Source organism: Crinia signifera, chromosome 2 (assembly GCF_055691185.1).
Source record: "Crinia signifera chromosome 2, ASM5569118v1, whole genome shotgun sequence".
Classification (NCBI taxonomy): Eukaryota; Metazoa; Chordata; class Amphibia; order Anura; family Myobatrachidae; genus Crinia; species Crinia signifera.
Window position 1 is genome coordinate 284,572,498 of NC_139218.1, and position 8,800 is coordinate 284,581,297.

Consider the following 8,800-nt stretch of genomic DNA (forward strand, 5'->3'; position numbering starts at 1 on the left):
AGAAAATTTTGGGCAGACAAGACCAGCGCCAGAGAACCTTAATAAAAGTTACATATTAACTCAATCATCTTTACACACCATATCTTTTTGTCTATTTGTAGTAAGTGTGCCCCAAAAAACCTGTTGTGTTCTTCCTTTGTCCTTCCTTTTGGACACCCACTTTCATACATCTTTTGCGCTGAACTTTTTTGGGAGCACCACCAACCCAGCACCACAGACAACACCTGTCATTATTGGTCGCATGTTGGTAGAATCAATATCCAATGTAATTATTATTCTTACTTTATCACCGATTTAGCTTGTGATGATCCCGCCCAGTTTTCTAATAAATGTAAGTTTGTAATGTACACTTTTTTGTATCCTGATGAAGAACAATTAAAGTTTGAAACATTGAGAACCTACCTGCTGGACAATCCTTACTTGTTGAGTGCCACCTCCTGGATGTATGTTTTAATCCTGGAGGGGATATGGATGGCACCACGCTGTCAGAAGAGCAGCCGGCGACACACATCGGGCTCCTACTCACCCCTCTGTGCGTGCTGGCATCTCTCCTGTCTGGCGCTGGGTCCTGGGTGGCGGATCGGGGACAGCAAGGGGGCGGCTGCTGCGGGCTGTCAGTGACACTCCTGGCGTGCAGGTTCTGGTCTGCAGGGATTCAGCGGCATCTGGAAGCCGGTGCCGCCATCTTTGTTTTGGGCAAACCAGCCATTGGGCCAATCTGTGTAGTTCCTCCCCGATGTGCTGCTTTGGCCAATGGCAGCTTCTCCCTAGGGATTTAGGGAGGCTGTCAAGAGCTGTCCAGTGTCAGTGCAAAAAAGTCTTCAGCCTGTCTGCAGCTTTTCTTCTGGCTCCATTTAATCCTGCGCCCTGGCTTGGTTCCGTCCTCCCAGGGAAGTGCTATTACCAGTTTCCTGCCTCAGTAGCCTCCGCGCCAGTTCTCCTGTCCAGCCTGCTCATTCACCGCCTAAATCCAGTACTCAGTTAACCCTCACCATCCACTTCCAGACCTGTATTCAGTGGATCCTCTCAGTATACCTCCTATCTTCTCTCGCCATTCTCCCTCCAGACTTTTTCCAGAATATAGCAAGTTGCAAGTATTTAAGTTCCTCGGTATTGCTCAAAGAAGTATTTGAGTATTGATTGTACTTGAGAAGTATCAATGTACCTTCATGAAATCGTCTATTATTAAACCAGCCCGATTTAACCCCATTTCTGCTGCTCACAGTGTGGTTCCTGATCCTCACACAAACCCATCCAATCCTACTCCTGTGACACACGCCAGTAACTTTTTGTTTAAGATGTGCTGCTCAAGAACTGAAATATATATATATATATATATATACAATCCGTGGGAACCGGCACTCCCAGACGCTGTGTTCCAATTGCTTGCCCCGGTGCCTTCTACAAATGCAGGTAGCGTGGATATATAAACATAGAAGAAGCGGAACTGGTGGTTTAATATGACATGCGGCATCGTTTCGGGGTCAAGCCCCTTTCTCAAGCCAAAATACAAGTGTTGTATTTTGGCTTGAGAAAGGGGCTTGACCCCGAAACGTTGCCGCATGTCATATTAAACCACCAGTTGGTTTCTTCACCTTTACCCACGTCTCCGAGTGCTGCTTCTTCTATGTATATATATATATATATATATATACAGAAGAACATCGGCACTCACTCACCATCAAATAATTCTCAGAAGCTTTAGAGGTGCATTTGCAACGTTTCGGGTTCCTTTATTAAACCCGTCGTCAGGCAGTACATAATCAGGATTCTTTATTAAACGGGTTTAATAAAGGAACCCGAAACGTTGCAAATGCACCTCTAAAGCTTCTGAGAATTTTTTGATGGTGGGTGAGTGCCGATGTTCTTCTGTATGTATCCTGCTCCGTTCAGGCACCACCCCAGCAAGCTGTTTGAAAGCAAGTGCCGGCTATTCGCCTTTATATTTATAAATATATATATATCTCCGAAAGGAGGACTGGCAATCAGCTTCTGTGGAGATGCAATTGCTTTGGTGCCTTCCAGTAAACAATGGTATATGGTAGTAGAAATTGCGGCACCCAGAAGCTGGTAAATAACAAACTTTATATCAAATTATAAGGTGCATCAAAAGATCCGACATTTAGGGGTAATAACACCCAATTTTCAAGGTGCAGAATGGTGACCATCCTGCACCTTGAACAAGGGGTGTTTTTTTGATGCACCTTATATATTGATATACAGCCTCTTATTTACCAACCTCTGTGTGTCCCGCCATTTCTACTACCATATATATATATATATATATATATATATATATATATATATATATATATATAATCCAAATGATGCCTGGCACTCCGCACATCCAAATTCTAACTTCTGCGGTGTCCTGTCCTCCCAGATGGGAAACATAAGAAACAAAGGATGCTGGACGGCACTCACATTCACAACTAAAGCAGTCAGTCAAATAAGAGTCCACACACGGAGGTGCAGTCGACGTTCTGTCTTGATAAAGGGTCAGAGACCCGAAACGTCGACTGCACCTCCGTGTGTGGACTCTTATTTGACTGACTGCTTTAGTTGTGAATGCGAGTGCCGTCCAGCATCCTTTGTTTCATATATATATATATATATATATATATAGAGATCCAGATCCCCTGTCCTGAGCCCAGGCACAGGGGAAGAAACGGCACTCACGGATTTGAAAAAGGGTAATTTTATCAATACATGATAAGTGAAATTACAGCATCGTCATCAACGTTTCAAGGCAGATTGCCTTTTCGTCAGGATGCGCTGTGATGTGTATAAAGTGCCAAAGGTGCAGTGAATAAACCCGAGCAGTCTGCTCTCTTACCTTTTGTAGCAGTGTAGAAAGACATGCCGTGTGTGCGGTCTCCAGCTTCCGGGACCGAGGGCGCAGCACACAGTGACGTTGCGCCGTTGCCCTGGTTACCCTAGACGCCTACTGCCGTCATCCGCTGGACATGCCGTGCCTGTGTGCAAAAAACAACATAAGACCAACTTGTAAAATACAGTCGGATATAAGTGAAAACATACTATTAAAAACACACGTGCTGGGGCTGCTAAACCATAAAAATGTAAATGTGTAGTGCTTATCATAATTAAAATAGCTCTCTCCGCAGACTAAAAATGTATTGTATTGTCATGTTACATGTATTATGCATCGTATAGACATCCAAGCGCTTCCTACGAAAGTGGCTGTATAAAGGTAAAATATAATATCATCATAATTATGGCAATATAGCAACTCAGCCTATCTAACATTTACACTCAAATTTTCAATGTAATTAGGTAGCTACACACTGACTGGCCACCAATAGTTCACCCTAGAAATTAGCTAGATATTTCAGCCTCATAGGGTTATTACACAAAAGAGTTCCAAGCTATCATTTCATTGAGTCCCAGTGGTGCCATCGTATTCAGTCTGCAAATCCACTGGGATTCTCGCTGTGAGAGTATCTTCTGCCTGTCGCCTCCCCGGGCCAATGGTGGCACATGATCGATAATTTGGCATTTTAATTGGGCCAAAGAGTGCCCACTAGCTTTGAAATGTCTGGCTACCGGCTGGTTTATTTCTTTTCCTTGCAGACAGGCCAGAATAGCTGACCGATGTAGTGCCATACGTACCCGTAGGTTGACTATGGTCTGGCCCACGTAGAATTTCCCGCAGGGGCACATAATAATATATATAATGTACGGTGTCTTACAATTGACTACGTGCTTAATGTGATATGTCCTGCTTGTCTGGGGATGTTTGAACGTGGAGCCCGTGATGAGATAGGCGCAGGCGGTGCAGGAGGGACAGCGGTAGCATCCAGGTTTTTTCTCCTGTATATTAAACAGGGTGGGGGGTGGAGGTTTTGTAATATTGGTCCTTACTAGAAGATCCCGCAAATTGCGGCCCCTTTTGTAGCATGGCATGATGTTTTTATCCTTAAACCCCGGCAGTTGTTTATCACATTTAATTAAGGGCCAAACAGCTCTGAGAGCTCTGGGAAGTACTGTGGTTGCCGGTGTGTAGGTCGTAATGAATGGTATGATATTTGTAGACTTAGTCTTGTGGTTCTTCTTGGTTTGTAGTAGTTGTTCCCGAGGGATTTCCAGTACCTGTTGTTTTTGTTGCTTTAAGATGGATCTTGCATAACCCCTAGCGGCAAACTTTTCAACCATTTTGTCCAATTCTTGGCCCACTGTGGAGGTATCACTATGTATTCTGGCCACCCTCATCATTTGTGATTTGGGTAGGCTTCGCTTGAGCGCAGGTGGGTGGTTGCTATTTGCTTTCAGCAGGGTATTCCTGTCTGTTTCTTTATGGAACACTGTGGTCACTACTCGCTTGTCATGCAGCTCAATGTTCACATCCAGATAGTTAACCTTCTGTCCTCCTAGATGGTAGGTGAATTTGATAGGGCCTTCACGGCCATTGATATTATTAATGAGATCTATAAGGGCTTGCTGAGTGCCTGTCCATACGATCAGCAGATCGTCTATATAACGGGTATACATAGCGATCTGACGGCTAACATTCTGATCCATGAAGAAAAACTCCTGCTCCTGTTCAAACATATATATGTTCGCAAGTGATGGTGATACATTAGATCCCATAGAGCATCCAGTTAACTGTAGGTAATAGCTGCCATTATGGAGGAAGAAGTTTCTGGTTAATGTGAGGTTCAGTAGTTCCATGAATAGCGGTATATCAAGTGCCGAGAAGTTGACTTTAAACAGGAACGCCCTAGTGGCTGAAAGTGCTTGTGCGTGGGGGATCACAGTGTAGAGGTTTTTCACATCTAAAGTGCACAGTGCTGTATTTTGGGGTAATTCTCCCAGTGCCTTGAGTTTTAAAAGCAACTGGGTCGTGTCCTTCAAGTACGTCCTTTGTGTCATAATGTACGGCTGAATGAGATTGTCCAAAAACTGCGAGATCGGTTGGAATAATGACCCCCGGGCTGAGATGATGGGTCTACCCGGGGGATTCTTAAGATCTTTATGCACCTTCGGTATTGTGTAAATAAACGGGGTGATGGGGTGGTCTTTAGTCAATGTACGCAGGACTTTTTTGCTAATATGGCCCATCTGGTGAGCCTGAGCTAAAATCACGTCCAATTCTTTCTTAAATTGACCAGTCGGATCTGTTGGCAGTTTTCTATACGTTACTGGATCTGATAACAACAAATCTAAATTCTGGATGTATTGCTCAGTGTCCTGTATTACTATAGCCCCGCCTTTGTCAGCGGGGCGTATAGTTATGGCCAGGTTGTTTGACAGTTGTTTAAGGGCTTGACTTTCCCTCCTGGTCATATTCGACCACTTGCTGGGAGTTGTAACATCGAATTTCTTCACCGATTCATCTACAATATTTACAAAGGATTTGATAGCAGCATTACTTGAAGGAGGATCGAAAGTGGAGTGTCCAAATTTTTTTATGAAATCCTCATGTATATCCCGTTGGGGATTCTGTTTGTTCTGGAAAAATTCTTTCACTCTTAATGACCGTCCCATTTTGTGCAAATCTACATTCCAATTAAAAACATTATGTTTATTTGAAGGTACAAAGGATAATCCCTGGTTTAAAACTTTTTCTTCTTCTTGGGTGAGTGTATATGATGACAGGTTAAAAATTAAGGTCTCTTTCTGTTGGCGGTTGGCGGTTTTCTGTAGCCGATTCGATTGGCCGCCTCTTCTGGTATATCCCGCGCCCGATATACCAGAAGAGGCGGCCAATCGAATCGGCTACAGAAAACCGCCAACCGCCAACAGAAAGAGACCTTAATTTTTAACCTGTCATCATATACACTCACCCAAGAAGAAGAAAAAGTTTTAAACCAGGGATTATCCTTTGTACCTTCAAATAAACATAATGTTTTTAATTGGAATGTAGATTTGCACAAAATGGGACGGTCATTAAGAGTGAAAGAATTTTTCCAGAACAAACAGAATCCCCAACGGGATATACATGAGGATTTCATAAAAAAATTTGGACACTCCACTTTCGATCCTCCTTCAAGTAATGCTGCTATCAAATCCTTTGTAAATATTGTAGATGAATCGGTGAAGAAATTCGATGTTACAACTCCCAGCAAGTGGTCGAATATGACCAGGAGGGAAAGTCAAGCCCTTAAACAACTGTCAAACAACCTGGCCATAACTATACGCCCCGCTGACAAAGGCGGGGCTATAGTAATACAGGACACTGAGCAATACATCCAGAATTTAGATTTGTTGTTATCAGATCCAGTAACGTATAGAAAACTGCCAACAGATCCGACTGGTCAATTTAAGAAAGAATTGGACGTGATTTTAGCTCAGGCTCACCAGATGGGCCATATTAGCAAAAAAGTCCTGCGTACATTGACTAAAGACCACCCCATCACCCCGGTTATTTACACAATACCGAAGGTGCATAAAGATCTTAAGAATCCCCCGGGTAGACCCATCATCTCAGCCCGGGGGTCATTATTCCAACCGATCTCGCAGTTTTTGGACAATCTCATTCAGCCGTACATTATGACACAAAGGACGTACTTGAAGGACACGACCCAGTTGCTTTTAAAACTCAAGGCACTGGGAGAATTACCCCAAAATACAGCACTGTGCACTTTAGATGTGAAAAACCTCTACACTGTGATCCCCCACGCACAAGCACTTTCAGCCACTAGGGCGTTCCTGTTTAAAGTCAACTTCTCGGCACTTGATATACCGCTATTCTTGGAACTACTGAACCTCACATTAACCAGAAACTTCTTCCTCCATAATGGCAGCTATTACCTACAGTTAACTGGATGCTCTATGGGATCTAACGTATCACCATCACTTGCGAACATATATTTGTTTGAACAGGAGCAGTAGTTTTTCTTCATGGATCAGAATGTTAGCCGTCAGATCGCTATGTATACCCGTTATATAGACGATCTGCTGATAGTATGGACAGGCACTCAGCAAGCCCTTATAGATCTCATTAATAATATCAATGGCCGTGAAGGCCCTATCAAATTCACCTACCATCTAGGAGGACAGAAGGTTAACTATCTGGATGTGAACATTGAGCTGCATGACAAGCGAGTAGTGTCCACAGTGTTCCATAAAGAAACAGACAGGAATACCCTGCTGAAAGCAAATAGCAACCACCCACCTGCGCTCAAGCGAAGCCTACCCAAATCACAAATGATGAGGGTGGCCAGAATACATAGTGATACCTCCACAGTGGGCCAAGAATTGGACAAAATGGTTGAAAAGTTTGCCGCTAGGGGTTATGCAAGATCCATCTTAAAGCAACAAAAACAACAGGTACTGGAAATCCCTCGGGAACAACTACTACAAACCAAGAAGAACCACAAGACTAAGTCTACAAATATCATACCATTCATTACGACCTACACACCGGCAACCACAGTACTTCCCAGAGCTCTCAGAGCTGTTTGGCCCTTAATTAAATGTGATAAACAACTGCCGGGGTTTAAGGATAAAAACATCATGCCATGCTACAAAAGGGGCCGCAATTTGCGGGATCTTCTAGTAAGGACCAATATTACAAAACCTCCACCCCCCACCCTGTTTAATATACAGGAGAAAAAACCTGGATGCTACCGCTGTCCCTCCTGCACCGCCTGCGCCTATCTCATCACGGGCTCCACGTTCAAACATCCCCAGACAAGCAGGACATATCACATTAAGCACGTAGTCAATTGTAAGACACCGTACATTATATATATTATTATGTGCCCCTGCGGGAAATTCTACGTGGGCCAGACCATAGTCAACCTACGGGTACGTATGGCACTACATCGGTCAGCTATTCTGGCCTGTCTGCAAGGAAAAGAAATAAACCAGCCGGTAGCCAGACATTTCAAAGCTAGTGGGCACTCTTTGGCCCAATTAAAATGCCAAATTATCGATCATGTGCCACCATTGGCCCGGGGAGGCGACAGGCAGAAGATACTCTCACAGCGAGAATCCCAGTGGATTTGCAGACTGAATACGATGGCACCACTGGGACTCAATGAAATGATAGCTTGGAACTCTTTTGTGTAATAACCCTATGAGGCTGAAATATCTAGCTAATTTCTAGGGTGAACTATTGGTGGCCAGTCAGTGTGTAGCTACCTAATTACATTGAAAATTTGAGTGTAAATGTTAGATAGGCTGAGTTGCTATATTGCCATAATTATGATGATATTATATTTTACCTTTATACAGCCACTTTCGTAGGAAGCGCTTGGATGTCTATACGATGCATAATACATGTAACATGACAATACAATACATTTTTAGTCTGCGGAGAGAGCTATTTTAATTATGATAAGCACTACACATTTACATTTTTATGGTTTAGCAGCCCCAGCACGTGTGTTTTTAATAGTATGTTTTCACTTATATCCGACTGTATTTTACAAGTTGGTCTTATGTTGTTTTTTGCACACAGGCACGGCATGTCCAGCGGATGACGGCAGTAGGCGTCTAGGGTAACCAGGGCAACGGCGCGACGTCACTGTGTGCTGCGCCCTCGGTCCCGGAAGCTGGAGACCGCACACGCCGGCATGTCTTTCTACACTGCTACAAAAGGTAAGAGAGCAGACTGCTCGGGTTTATTCACTGCACCTTTGGCACTTTATACACATCACAGCGCATCCTGACGAAAAGGCAATCTGCCTTGAAACGTTGATGACGATGCTGTAATTTCACTTATCATGTATTGATAAAATTACCCTTTTTCAAATCCGTGAGTGCCGTTTCTTCCCCTGTGCCTGGGCTCAGGACAGGGGATCTGGATCTCTGTATTAAATTAACATAAGGGCAC